This window comes from Gavialis gangeticus, unplaced genomic scaffold, assembly GCF_001723915.1.
Source record: "Gavialis gangeticus isolate Ggan-Ray unplaced genomic scaffold, GavGan_comp1, whole genome shotgun sequence".
In the NCBI taxonomy this organism is placed as follows: Eukaryota; Metazoa; Chordata; order Crocodylia; family Gavialidae; genus Gavialis; species Gavialis gangeticus.
In genome coordinates, this window is record NW_017729030.1 from 23,795,952 (window position 1) to 23,808,662 (window position 12,711).

Genomic DNA, 12,711 nt, shown 5'->3' on the forward strand with positions numbered 1-12,711 from the left:
GAGTGGAGGTAGGACTAGTTCGACCACCAGGTGGCACTATGGCTGTCTGGAAGTGAGCCCTGGCACATCATGCAATAACGAACAGAAATTGTTTGCCAATTAAAATCCAAAAGTCAGAAACATTGGCAACTAATCAGAATGGATGAGGTCCATAGTATTTTTGTGCACTCTCAAACTCATCAAAACCTGTGAGTAGCTATATAGAATAACCACTTTGCTGGTGTTCCTTTGCCAAGTGCTTCAGCTTTTACAGTGATTACATGTCTCTGCTGTCACACAACTGTTTTACATTACACTGATAATGTTTAGACTTCATTGCTGTAGCAGCCTTCATTTTCCTCTGTCCTTTCGCACATTTTGACATATCACATTGCATGTAGACTTAGCATCTATAGAAGTCCTTGGCAATCATCAAGTTCCCACAGACTTCGGTAATCAAATTGTTTTACTTTAAATCGACCAGTCAAGGGCCCTAATTACTACATGAAGGGGCAAAATAAAATTTAGCTAAGTTTTCCATGAATAGTAGTTGGCTCTTCTCCAGTAAAAACGGAGTTGATATTTCCATATAACAACGTGAAGTGCCAGATTACCTAATTCAATATACAAGATGCAAAATGATCAATGGAGGCAAACTGACCCAAAAAGTAAAAGAAAAGAAACAGCAGAGACCATGTTATGTACAGATTATATAATAGTAAATAAATCAGAAAATAAAAGGAATGCAGAATCTGTTTAGTTCCCTGAAGGAACTACAAATTTTGCATGGCACCAAAAAATGTGTGGCATCAAAATTAATTTGATACATTAGAACAGGGATGGCTCAACCCCTGGCCTGCTGGCCAGTCCAGCCCACAGTGCTGAGTCATCTGGGCCACAGGGCTCCTCTCATAGGTCTGGAAATTTGGAGTGGGGAAACATTGCCACTGCTCCCCTGCTGCCAAACTTTTAGACCCATGGGGAGCCTGGAGCCTTGAGTGCTGGATCAGCCACGCTATCCCAACCTGTGGGGGAAGTGCCAGGCCCTGGGGCCCAATCCTGACATGTGGGAGGACAGAGGGGTGCTGAGACCTAAGCCATATCTGGTCTGTGGACTGGCTCTGCACCATTCATCTGGCCCACAGGGCCAAAAGGCTGAGCACCTCTGCAATTAGAACATATGGACCATGTTTCAAGGGACACTTAGCTTGTGTTAAATGCACTTAAAACGCCAGTGCCTGGGCATTCAGGCAGGATAACATGTGCTAAGTGCTTTTGTATAGTATTGTACTGTAGCAGAGCTATGCCTTTTTGAACAAGGAGTATCTCCAGATCGTATTAAATAACACATGTTGAGCAAATGGGGACTGCTTCATGGAGATAATACTTAACAATGCTCTCCAGAGACAACATGAGAATTTTCTCAATTATACATGGCTATTCCCCTGTCACTGCCTGACAACAAGCATTATCTAGCTTAGGATCACAAAATACTTTACCAATATAAATTAATTATAGTAATTCCAACCCATGACAACCTATTATGTAAAGGCTCAAACTGAAATACAGAGGAGTAAAATGCCAAAGCAAGTGAGAAGAATGAGGGAGAACAGACCCTATGAAAAACATGACTCAATTATCATTCCTAAACAGCTCCTCATCTATACACATGTAAACAATTAGTAACAAATCAATGGAATCATACTGAAGTGAAAGCAACCAGGCGCTAAGCAGAATTGAAATAACTTAGTTTTTCCTCATTTTAAATCTACCCGTGTGTCAATATATCTCAATATTCACCTCAACAAAAGTAATTGATTTTTCATTTGTTTACCATTAAGTTTGTTAGCCCTGCTTTTCCCTCCTCACCCCATTCTCTTTGAATGAGTGGGACATTTTCTATAACTACGGCAGAAAATATAAGGAACATGTAACTGTAGCAGAAAGCCCCCTTTGTACATTTCCCTTCTGAACATTGATATAACAGAAGCCCCTTCTTGCCTGCAACCCCCCCACCAATTTTGTGTATTTCCTTTCCTTCTCAGTATTGACAGAGACCTAGCACACTCATTGCATGGATGTGGCAAGGCTCAGAGCAAGCCAGAAAGCTGATGTGGCTTTTTGTAGGAGAAACCTAGAAAATACATTTACATAGCAATTAAACTCAGTGTCACTGAAGAAAACAAAAGAACTAAAATATCCATTACAAAACTCTACTCTATGAGCTATTTTAAACTAAAAAAGCCAAGGAACTGATTTCTGGAACTGAGCACTCACCCTATGGACTATTCCTGTAATCCATGACAATACAGCCATTAAGTCAGTAAGTCAAGGGTGAACTCCCGAAATTTCAGGTACTAGCAGGCAGAGACCCCTGTGACTAACAGCTGTCAGGTACTACTCAAGACCCATGTGGGACAGTGACCTCCGGATTGGGTAGCCAAGATGATGCTGGGAGATCACACAGGTCTGCCATAAAGGGATAAAAGGCAGTGAAGCATTACCCTCAATGGTGCCCTCTCATCCAGCACCTGACCTGCCAAGACAGAAGAACAAGCAGTTGACCCCCTTCTGCAGATGACATCACCTTGAAGGAAGCTGACCATCAACAGCAGACTCCAGGGTCTCGGATAGGTAGATATACTAACACCAGTGTTCTCACAATCACTACAGCAGCTACTACATACATGGGTTTGAATGAGTAAGTGCATGTGTGTGTGTGTATGTGCTAAGGTGACCAGTACCACCCATACCTCAAAGTTTGCATTTATGATTTTATTGGTAACTTCACACCCCGTCCAATAAACTAGAATTTATTATGATCCCATGAGTTGGTCCTTTGTAGCCAACGTAACTTCCATTCAAGATTTATAATAGAGAAGTACCGATATCGTTAAATACACCAAGGTTAGATTTTGTTGATACAATCTTTTCTCCTGTTTAGATGAGATTTCTATTATTCATTATTTTTTATGTTTATATGAAACCCTGCTGGCTTAAGAATATGATATTCTGTTACAACCTGACTTACGTTTTACAAACTGAAATAATCATGTCCAGAAAAAAAGCCCCCTTCATCAAGCTTCCAGTCTTGTTTGACACATGGATTGCTCATTCTACGAGGAAAGATCTTTTAATCTTGAAATCATATTTAGTGATTTATGGACTGCTGTTACTAATATTGCCATGATCTTTTAAAAAATGAGTTTTTCCCCAATGGGCATTTATTTGTTCTAAATAAGCAAAATTTCAAATAAACTGAAAGCAGGTCTAAATCAGGGATATTTTAAAATTGGCAGCAGCTTGCAGACATGTTTTGTAAATCACCAAATTTGTCCATGTCTGAGTAAAGTGAAAAACAAAGTTGTCCTGAATTAATATAAGGAACTAATAAAGGAATAAGCAGTGAATATAGATACAAAAGATAAATAATATAGATATACAATATGAAGCATGGAAGACTTGAATAGAACCACAAGTAAGTCAAATTAAAAGTACTGTTTATTTTTATACACCACTATGAATTTGCATGCATTGTTCCATTTAAAAAAATGTCTTTATTCATTTTTCTGGATTCGGTCTCCTTTTCCTGTGATATTTGTTGTAATAGAAGTGAAAATAATACATACGTAATTCAGTATGTGTTTATGTATAATACATATCATTTTACTCAGAAGGAAATGCAAGATTTTACCAAGCTGTTGTATCACCAGTCAAAAAATATAGCATAATCTGTTTGTGGTAACAAGTTGGTCATTCTAATTTTTTTCTCTTTGTTTGTATGAAAATAATTTGGTTTTACTAGTAACTGGGTTATGGGCAGTTATTGTAAAATTTGTTAAGTATTTCAGTTTCAGAATAGATTTAGCAATTTATTTATAGCTATTATAATGCATTTCCGTGTTTAAACTAATTGAAGGTTAGGACTATACAGCCAATGGGCCATGCTTGATCTTCTGGCCAAAAAGATATTGCCGGAGCATCCCACTGTCCACCCTTGATATCCACCATATCTATTAAACACAGCCTATAAGGTTATTCCATCTTCTACAGTTTTTAAGCATGTCATTTGTTGAGAGATTTAATAAACACATTGGACTTGAAGTACATATCATCTGGAATTTCAACAAGACTTCATTTGGGTGCACCATGAGAGACAGAATTTAGCTACTTTTAGGAAACCACCCTTTAAATGCATCCCACCAACTAGACTAGGTTTAGTCTTTTATGCCCCAGATTACTTTCCAGATTTGATCTTGCCAGAGCAAAAATTTAGGATTATTTGTTGTTTACCATGTTACAGAATGCTTCAAGGGTGTTACGACCTTTCAGCTGTTCATGTGTTGACTTGACATGCACGAGATCAACACTCAGGATCCCAATATTGTGCTGTGAGACAGGAGGGCGTGATACAGAATTATATATACACACACAAACTACACAAACATCACTATGAGTTCACACACATACACATAAACATGCACTTTCGTGACTGTGTGTTAACACTAGGGGGCATTTGGGGTAATTTGGTGCTTGGGGTTACTTAAGGTGAAGTGGCCCCTGGGGTTACTTAAGGTCACTGGGGCTTTGGGTTACTTAAGGTTAATTGGTGTTAATTGATCAAAGGAAAAAGCCAAAAGGCAGCAGGGTGGAGGACCCGTGCCAGGGAGAAGCCAGCACAGAGGCTGGGGCCAGAGCTGAAGCCAGAATGGAGAGACTGCAGGGGAGCTGAGAGGTATGGGGAGAGGGAAGCTCTGGCTGGGGGAGCCAGGTAAGCTGTGGGTGCCAGGAGAGGCTGCGGGGGAACTGGGGTAGCTGTGGGGGAACCAGAGAGGCTGCGGGTGCTGGGGAAAGGCTGCAGGGCGGGGGGAGCTGCGGGTGCTGGGAGCTGGATCAGGGAGCTGCAGGGGAGTCATGGGTGCCAGGGAAAGACTGCAGAGAAACTGTGAGTGCTGGGAGCCAGAGAGGGGCTACAGAAGAGGCTCCGGGTGCTGGGAGCCAGATCGGGGCTGCAGGTTCTGGGAGCTGGAGAGGGGCTGTGGGAGAGCCTGGAAGAAGCTATAGGTGCCAGGGTAGCTGCAGGGAGCTGAGGAGCTGGGAACTGGTTTGGGAAACTGCAGTGTATCTGGGAGAGGCTGCGAGGGCCAGGAAAGGAAGTGAGGAGCCACTGGAGGTGGCGAGGGCAAGCCAGGAGATCGGGAGATGCTGTGGGAAGTGCCAGGGAGACTGGGGAGAAGACGGAAGTGGCGAGGCACACCAGGGGAAGCTGGGGATGGAGAGACAGAGAGAGAGAGAAGATCAGGGAGAAAGCAGAGGCAGCGAGACACAAGCGGGAACAGAGAGAGATCAGGGAGAAGACAAAAGTGGCAAGGCACATCGGCAACAGGCTAGTGAACAAATTAGCCTGCACCTGCACCTGGTCAGCTGGCCATATATAAACCTCAGGGCTGGGACTAGAGGCTTATTTCTCTGTCAGCAGCCAGGGGGGAAGGAGCTCTCAGAGAAGAAGCTCACTAGAGAGGCTTGACTGCCTGTTCTACTCTGGGTAGGATTAAGAGGCTCCAGGAGCTCACCAGATGCCTTGGCCTACAAGGCACTTAGTGCTGGGGAAGTCTGATTTTCTTTAAAGGGACAGAGCACACCCTGAGCTCCTTGTATTCTGTTATAGCCCAGGGGCTTATATTTTAGTTGCTGTTTATACACCAGTGGATCGGGCGGAAGCTATTGGGGAAGGAGAAGGCCTCACTGGGACCCACTACAGTGTGGGAACCCCCAGCACCAGAGAAGGGTGCAGTGACAAGGGGCTGTGGAGAACCCAGCACCAATGTGGGGCGCAGAGACAGGGCTGTGGAGAGCCCGGTCAGGACAAAAGGCTGAGCTATAGAGAGGCCCCAGGAGAGACAACATTTAAATACCATCTGTGAGGCTTGGGGCGTGGTAAAAGGGTGGTTTTGGAGCCACGCACCTAGCCCATAAGGCTGTGTGTGTCCTGTGAGGCATCCATTTTGAGGCGGGACCAAAAGGGGTCTAAGAACCCACAGGGTTCAGTGGAGTCCATCAAGACCATCTCCAGAATACAAGCTCGAGGGCAGCTTCCCAGTTTATTAGAATTACCAGCAAGACATGGCAGACGAGAAAAAGGGTGCCCACAGAGCAGGATTGGTGTGGTCAAGGAGCCCTAGAGGTATCACGGCCACCTCTGGGGACCCCATGCCATGACAGTGAGACACAAGTGGAAGCAGAGAGAGAGAACAGGGAGAAGGCAAAGGCGGCAGAACACAAACGGAGAGAGATTGGGGAGAGAAGGCAGAGAGAGAGACACAAGCAAGAATGGATAGAGAGAGAACAGGGAGAAGGCAAAGGTGGTGGAACACAAATGGAGAGAGATCGGGGAGAGAAGGCAGAGAGAGACAGGGATCGGAGAGGAGGCAGAGAGGGAGAGAGAGGAGACACAAGCAGGAATGGAGGGAGAGATTGGGATGGGAATGCAGAGAGACAGGGATCGGGGAGAAGGCAGAGGTAGTGAGACACAAGTAGGAAGGGGGAGAGAATTAAGGGAGAAGGCACAGGCAGAGAACAGAGCGGGGGCTAGAGCTGGGAAGCCAAAGAGTAGGGCCAGGAGGTCAGCTGAGAGGGAGAGATAGAGGCAGCAAAGAGGAATGAAGTCCAAAGGGAGGTCAAAGAGATGGAGATTTGGTTGTGAGCCTGCAGCAAGACAGAGACTAACTTGGGGTCAAAAATATCAGTTTTTATTAAACAGGCAGTATACTATACAGCTCACTAAGTTATTGGTTCCTACTTGTGCACATGCGCACACACGCGTGCACACACACACACACATGCGCGCACGCACACACGCACCCACACAATGGTAGTAGGAGAGAAAAGGCTGGGTGGAGGGATTGAAGTCAAGGTATGTAGGGACAGAGTCCAGGTTCTTTGCTTGGGGAAGGAAGGTGGGTGATAGCTACCTATCCTGAGCTGTGAGTTTATCCTTGATGGCCAGTCGGGGTCTTCTCCAGCAAGGTGCTGTCCAGAGGGGGTTGCCGGCAGGGCCTCTGGGTGGATAGGTGGCATGGTATAGTGCTGGTCCAGATGGAGAGGGCGTCCCAAAGAAATCACACTTTACCACCCTTTTATATGGGTGGGCTACCTGTGTCTCCTATGGGAAGGACATGACCAGGCAAGGACAGTCCTGTTCAGGTGCATACGTGCAGATACAGGTGTCCTCATTGCCTGGTAGGACACAATGATGGGATTGCTGGTTTCTGTAGAGTCTTTGTTTTCCAAATGCTGGGTTCCTATAGGTTCTTTTTCTTTCAAATGCTGGGTTTTGTCTCTGTTCCTGGGTGAGGTCTGTGGTTCCTGGGTGCGTCAGTGCAAGGCAATGGTCTGGTTGTTTCGTTGATGGTCTGGTCATTGAGTTGATCATTCAGTAAAGGCCTGCTACCATTGTACCTCAAGCACCCTCATTCATTCCCATTCATTCAGGAACCAATTTACATGAGACTGGTTAGACATGAATCACAGTTACAACATAGGTTATACCCGGACAGGAGACACAAGATGGAGGCTTGACATACAAAATGGAAACATGACATTACTTGACATTACTTTACAGACATAGGCCTAAATCATATAAATTCAATATAAAACAGTAAAAATCAATACACATATTATAGGAACATAATATAATACCATAAAAAACAATAAAAATCAATACAAACATAATAGAACACTATTTACAATATAAAAGAGGCTAGTTACTGTAAGGGAGTATAAGAACTTACCTTATCTAGTACTACTTGTAATCACTTATAAGGGAAAGAGAGGGCAGAGAGAAAGTCAGAAATGGTTGGGGAAGGGGAGGGAATGTATTTTTAAATTAAAAAAAAAAGGAAAACGGGGTTTTGCTACGTGTGTGTGTATTTGTGTGTGTGTATAATATAAATCTTGTTCACTGATACATATTGTTACTCTGCCTTCTCCCCCCACTCCCGGCCCCCAACCACTATGCAAAAGGAAGTCTGTGGTTCATAGCTGAATTGAAGGCAAGGTTGAGTTTACGGCTTATTTCTTTTATTTCAGGCAGTTAGGTGGCTTAAGATGCATACAAAGTCCCTGTACATATACGGCTGTCCATTGCAATCAACTTAGTGTATGTACAAGCATTCAAATGAACCGGTGGAAGTTAAACTGCTTAGATTGAGCAGTTGAAAACCCTGCTGGTTCAATATTGTACAAGAGCTGAAGCAGCTGGCTAGCTGCTCTACAGAAAGACTGCATTGCAAAGGGCATCCAGCCAGGGGGTCCCAGAGCAGGCTCCACAGTCTGCTTGGAGACAGATGACAGCATGGAGGAAATAGGTCAGGGCTGGTCGGCTGTGGCCCAAGGGGACAACATTCTCCTCCCCCCCTCAAGAATACCCCCTCCATCCCAGCCACCAGCTGTCAGGCTGCAAACAGCAGACCCCATGACACTTCACAGCCCTGTGCCTGCAGTGTCATGTGTGGGGCCTCAGGTGCCATATTTGATGTGTCCCATGGGGTGCTGGCAGGTTGGCTTTCCTCTTTCCACTAAGCATCAGTAGGGTTAGCAGCTTGACAGCCCATCTACAGCTATTTGTTGGTCCCAGCCCTGGCAGCACACTACAATGCACCAGTCTTCAATGCTCTGGCACTTAGGACATGTTTTATATAAATTACAAGAAGCAATACCATGCAACTGCTTAGAAAACTTTCTAATTCATAACAATTCTTAATATGATCTAAATAAAAAATGTCCCAAGTATAATGTGTGACAAGACCCTTAGATCGAGTCAGATGCTGTCTAAGTTTGCACTGGATGCACCATTTTTAAAACAGATTAAGCATTGTGAACACTGACACACCAAGCATTTCTACTGGACTAAATTAAATTCTATTGATTTAAATATAAAGTTTGTATATACTCTTAGGTTTATTCTCTGAAGACTGAGGAGTCCGTGGTGAGTTGTGAGTCCTCTGCATTGTGCAGGACTTTAAAGTATTCACCCAAGATCTACTCCATTTTTCTTCCTTTATTATTGGCATGGCTAGTCAATAATACAGCAGCATATATTCTCATGCACTCATCTGCCTTTGCAACAAATTTTTTATATTTATAACAAGACAAGTGCAAAACATAGCTAACCATTAAACCATATAACCAACATCATAAAAGCATCCTCAGGAGACCTGGCAATTATATAGTTCTCAAGAGGACAACCAGGCTTCCACCTCATATACATTGCTGCTAATATACGTAGGGCAGGGCATGGAGGGCATTAGCCTCAAGTGCTGATTTAAAAGGGGTGGAAGCAGCATGCCACAGTGCTCCACATGCCCCACTCTCCAGCACTTAGCATTTTCCTCCTGTCCTTTGTCTCTGGTATTAACAAATAAGGTTGTTAATACTGGCAGTAGAGACACAATCTTTGTGAATCAATCCTGGAATTCACTCTCGCACGTGTGGGTGGTAAGGCAGATGGTTGACAGCTTAGCAGTTGTGAGTTCGAGGCCATAGTAGGAGCACTCATGGCTCGACCCTGTTAGATTCCAATGAATCTGAGAATTCTGCTAAATACTTTGTCACACAAGGACACAAAAAAAGGAAGGCAGTATAGAAATTACCGTTAATGGACTAGCTTCAATTAGATTTGGGCATGTGAACAGGTTGACAATATACCAATTGAAAGTCATTTCTCATAATGACTGTAGGGCTCACTGCAGTAAACATGGTCACGCCAAGGAGAATGGTAATAATTGGTGATGATAACTAATTATCCATGAGTGACTAATTATCAGTAATTATCCATATTTTCTCCTTTTTAATGAAATAATTAGATATTCATGGATAATTAATTACAAAATGAATGATTTTGACACTTATGAAGAAAATATTACAGTATACCATGATTATACAGCTAAATACTTAGGGGTTCAATGTATTTAAGATGCTTGCTGTATAAGAAGTTCATTATTGTGCGGAAATAAAATAATCAGTCAAAGATTTTTCCTTGGCATTCTTATATGCACTCATTATCAAAACAAAAGATAATTTTGTAAAGTGAGACCATTGATAGCCTATATTTTGGTGAGCCTAGAAATCTGAAGGGTATTCCAGTACTTTTTATGGATCAGAAGGCTTGACAGGTGCTATGAACTGCAGCTGGATCTTTTCATTCCAGCTTTATTGTCATCTCTACCATAATCACTTTTGCCTTGCACTGTTGCAAATATATCTTCATTAGCACTTTGTTCTACCACGAATTGATATAACTACCCGACGTAAGATTTGATGGCCAGATGCCTTAGCCTTGAAGTTGTGCACAAAGTTCCTGCACATTAGATGAGCAGAGAACTTCAAACATATTTTATACTGGCGGCACAGCATCCTTTTTAATGAATCCAGCACGGCAAAAACAGTTGGAAACTTTTTCTGTTGCACCAAATTCCAAGATTGCTTTATGAGCTGGACCACTGTGAAAACATCTGGCTTAAAACATTCCTTAGGTTCAATAGTTAACAAAGATCTTGCTCACCAGGGAATCATAATACTGAGACTTGAAATTTTTAATCATACTGCTGTCTATTGGCTGGATGTCTGATGTAGTGTTTGGAGGTAAGATATCCAAAATCAATACCACTTTTCTGAGTGTGCATCTCTGCATAAAAATATGTTTCTCAAGCTCTTTTTAGTGATCATTTTCATTTACATAATAGGATTAAAAAAAAGTAATTCGTCTGCTTGGCATTTATCTTAGCCTGTATCCCAGACTTGAGAGAGGGCATTTTGTTCCCAAAAGCTTATCTAAAATCTCTTTCAACTATCCACTTGGTTCAATAGAAGATGTTCCCTAAAAAAATCCTGCTTCTCTTTTATAAGGATCTCCTAATCATACTAGTTAAGGTACCACCCACACTGTTAGGATTTCTATGAGCTATTAGAAGCTTGTTGATAACCTCAGACATAATTTAGTCCATTAAAATTGCATCATTTTCAACTTGAGTCTGAAACACTTATATTTCATCATCAAGATTTTGTAATGCAAACTTTTCTGTGCTTTACTTGGTCATTTGCTTCCACAGGCAAGGCAGAAGTTGTCCTCAGTGACCCTCTGGTTGAGGTCATTTTGGCTATTTCATCAATCTTGCTCCAGTGTTTAGTTCTTCCTTTCTGTAAGCAGGCTTTAATCTTAATTATTGCACACACTGTTAAGTGGAAATCTGTCTGCCAGTTGGACTTTTAATTAAAATAGAGACTGATGTTTTATATGCTTTCCATTTGCACTAAAGGGTAACTTATTTCCTGATAATGCAGTAGTAATAGTAATACAGAGAAACTGGGAGGGAGAGGGTAAGCAAATAATAACTGCTTCCCACCAGTGTAGCAGTCTCTCAGGGTTGCAGTGTTTTGGTGTTCCGACACTTGCCATCAGTTCTGCACACTTTGCTGTACGTGTTGGGCAGGCTCACAGTTTGGGGTCTAACTGTTTAATTTACTCAATTGCAAATCTGGTAACAGGGATATCTTGCATATAAAATAAGAAATCATCTACATACCATGGGCATGCTGTCATATACTTCCAGTTTATTAAGCTTCCCGAACTATTCGAACCCACTCACATAACAGTTGCCGTGGAACCTTTGGTTGTTTTAGGGCATTTTTAAGGAATACCTTGAATGCAAATTTCAGCCATAATTGGTAGAGGCAATGCAGTTGTACCGATTTAGTATTATCTACTATTAATGCCAAAATTCATTGGGACATTCTCTGGATAGAAATATTCCCATTTTTAATTCTCTCCATACTTAGGAACAATGAGGGAGTGAGATGAGAATAAATATTTAATTTATCAGTCAACCCCAAATACCAAAAATCACTGACAAACCAATACAGAGCTAACATATGTTTTTCACATGCTGAGCATTTCATTTCAATTCCCTGTAAGACCCTAAAAAAATAAGCCAAAGGGCAGGATTTTTCATGGCGCTTCTGAGCTATAACAACCACCAAGGACTGACTGCAAATACCAGAAATATAGCACAAGACAATGCATTCCAGAGTTATTGTTTTTACTTGAATATAAATCTGAATTTATATGTGTAATTTATATCAATTATACATCTGGACTGTTGCCTCATGAATATTGGGAAATAGATGGAAAAGTAGACTCTAGAACATAGTAGCCAAGATCAAGTACCACTGTGATTGCTTGCCTTCTCTGGAGATGGTGCCACCACATGACAGGGTAACACCATTCAGCTTTCTTGTGGCAATGCTCAGTTGTCACAATCTATCCTGGCCAACCAAGTGAGCAAATTATTGGACAAAGATGTTTTCTTCATCGCTCCTTGTTCTTCTGAATCCTTGATCAGACTTCCAATCTACTCCACTGCCTCAGTGGGGTATGAATATTGACTGAGGGGTGAGGAAGGGAGGGAGATTCCTCAGTTTATGGTAATGAGAGTGTTCATTGTCCCACATTTATTCTAAGTCCTGGCCCTACATTTTCCTGGCCCTACAATCTCTTAATCTATACAAATTATTGAGTTATGCCTCTTAATAGTGTTGGAACTGGATTTAGGACCCAAACCTTCAGATTGATCATGGCCTTTTTATTTGATAATAGGCAAATTTTATGAATATACAGTGATAGCAGATAAGAATAATGCAAACAGTTTCTCTATCTACCAGTCCTAGAACTGTCAC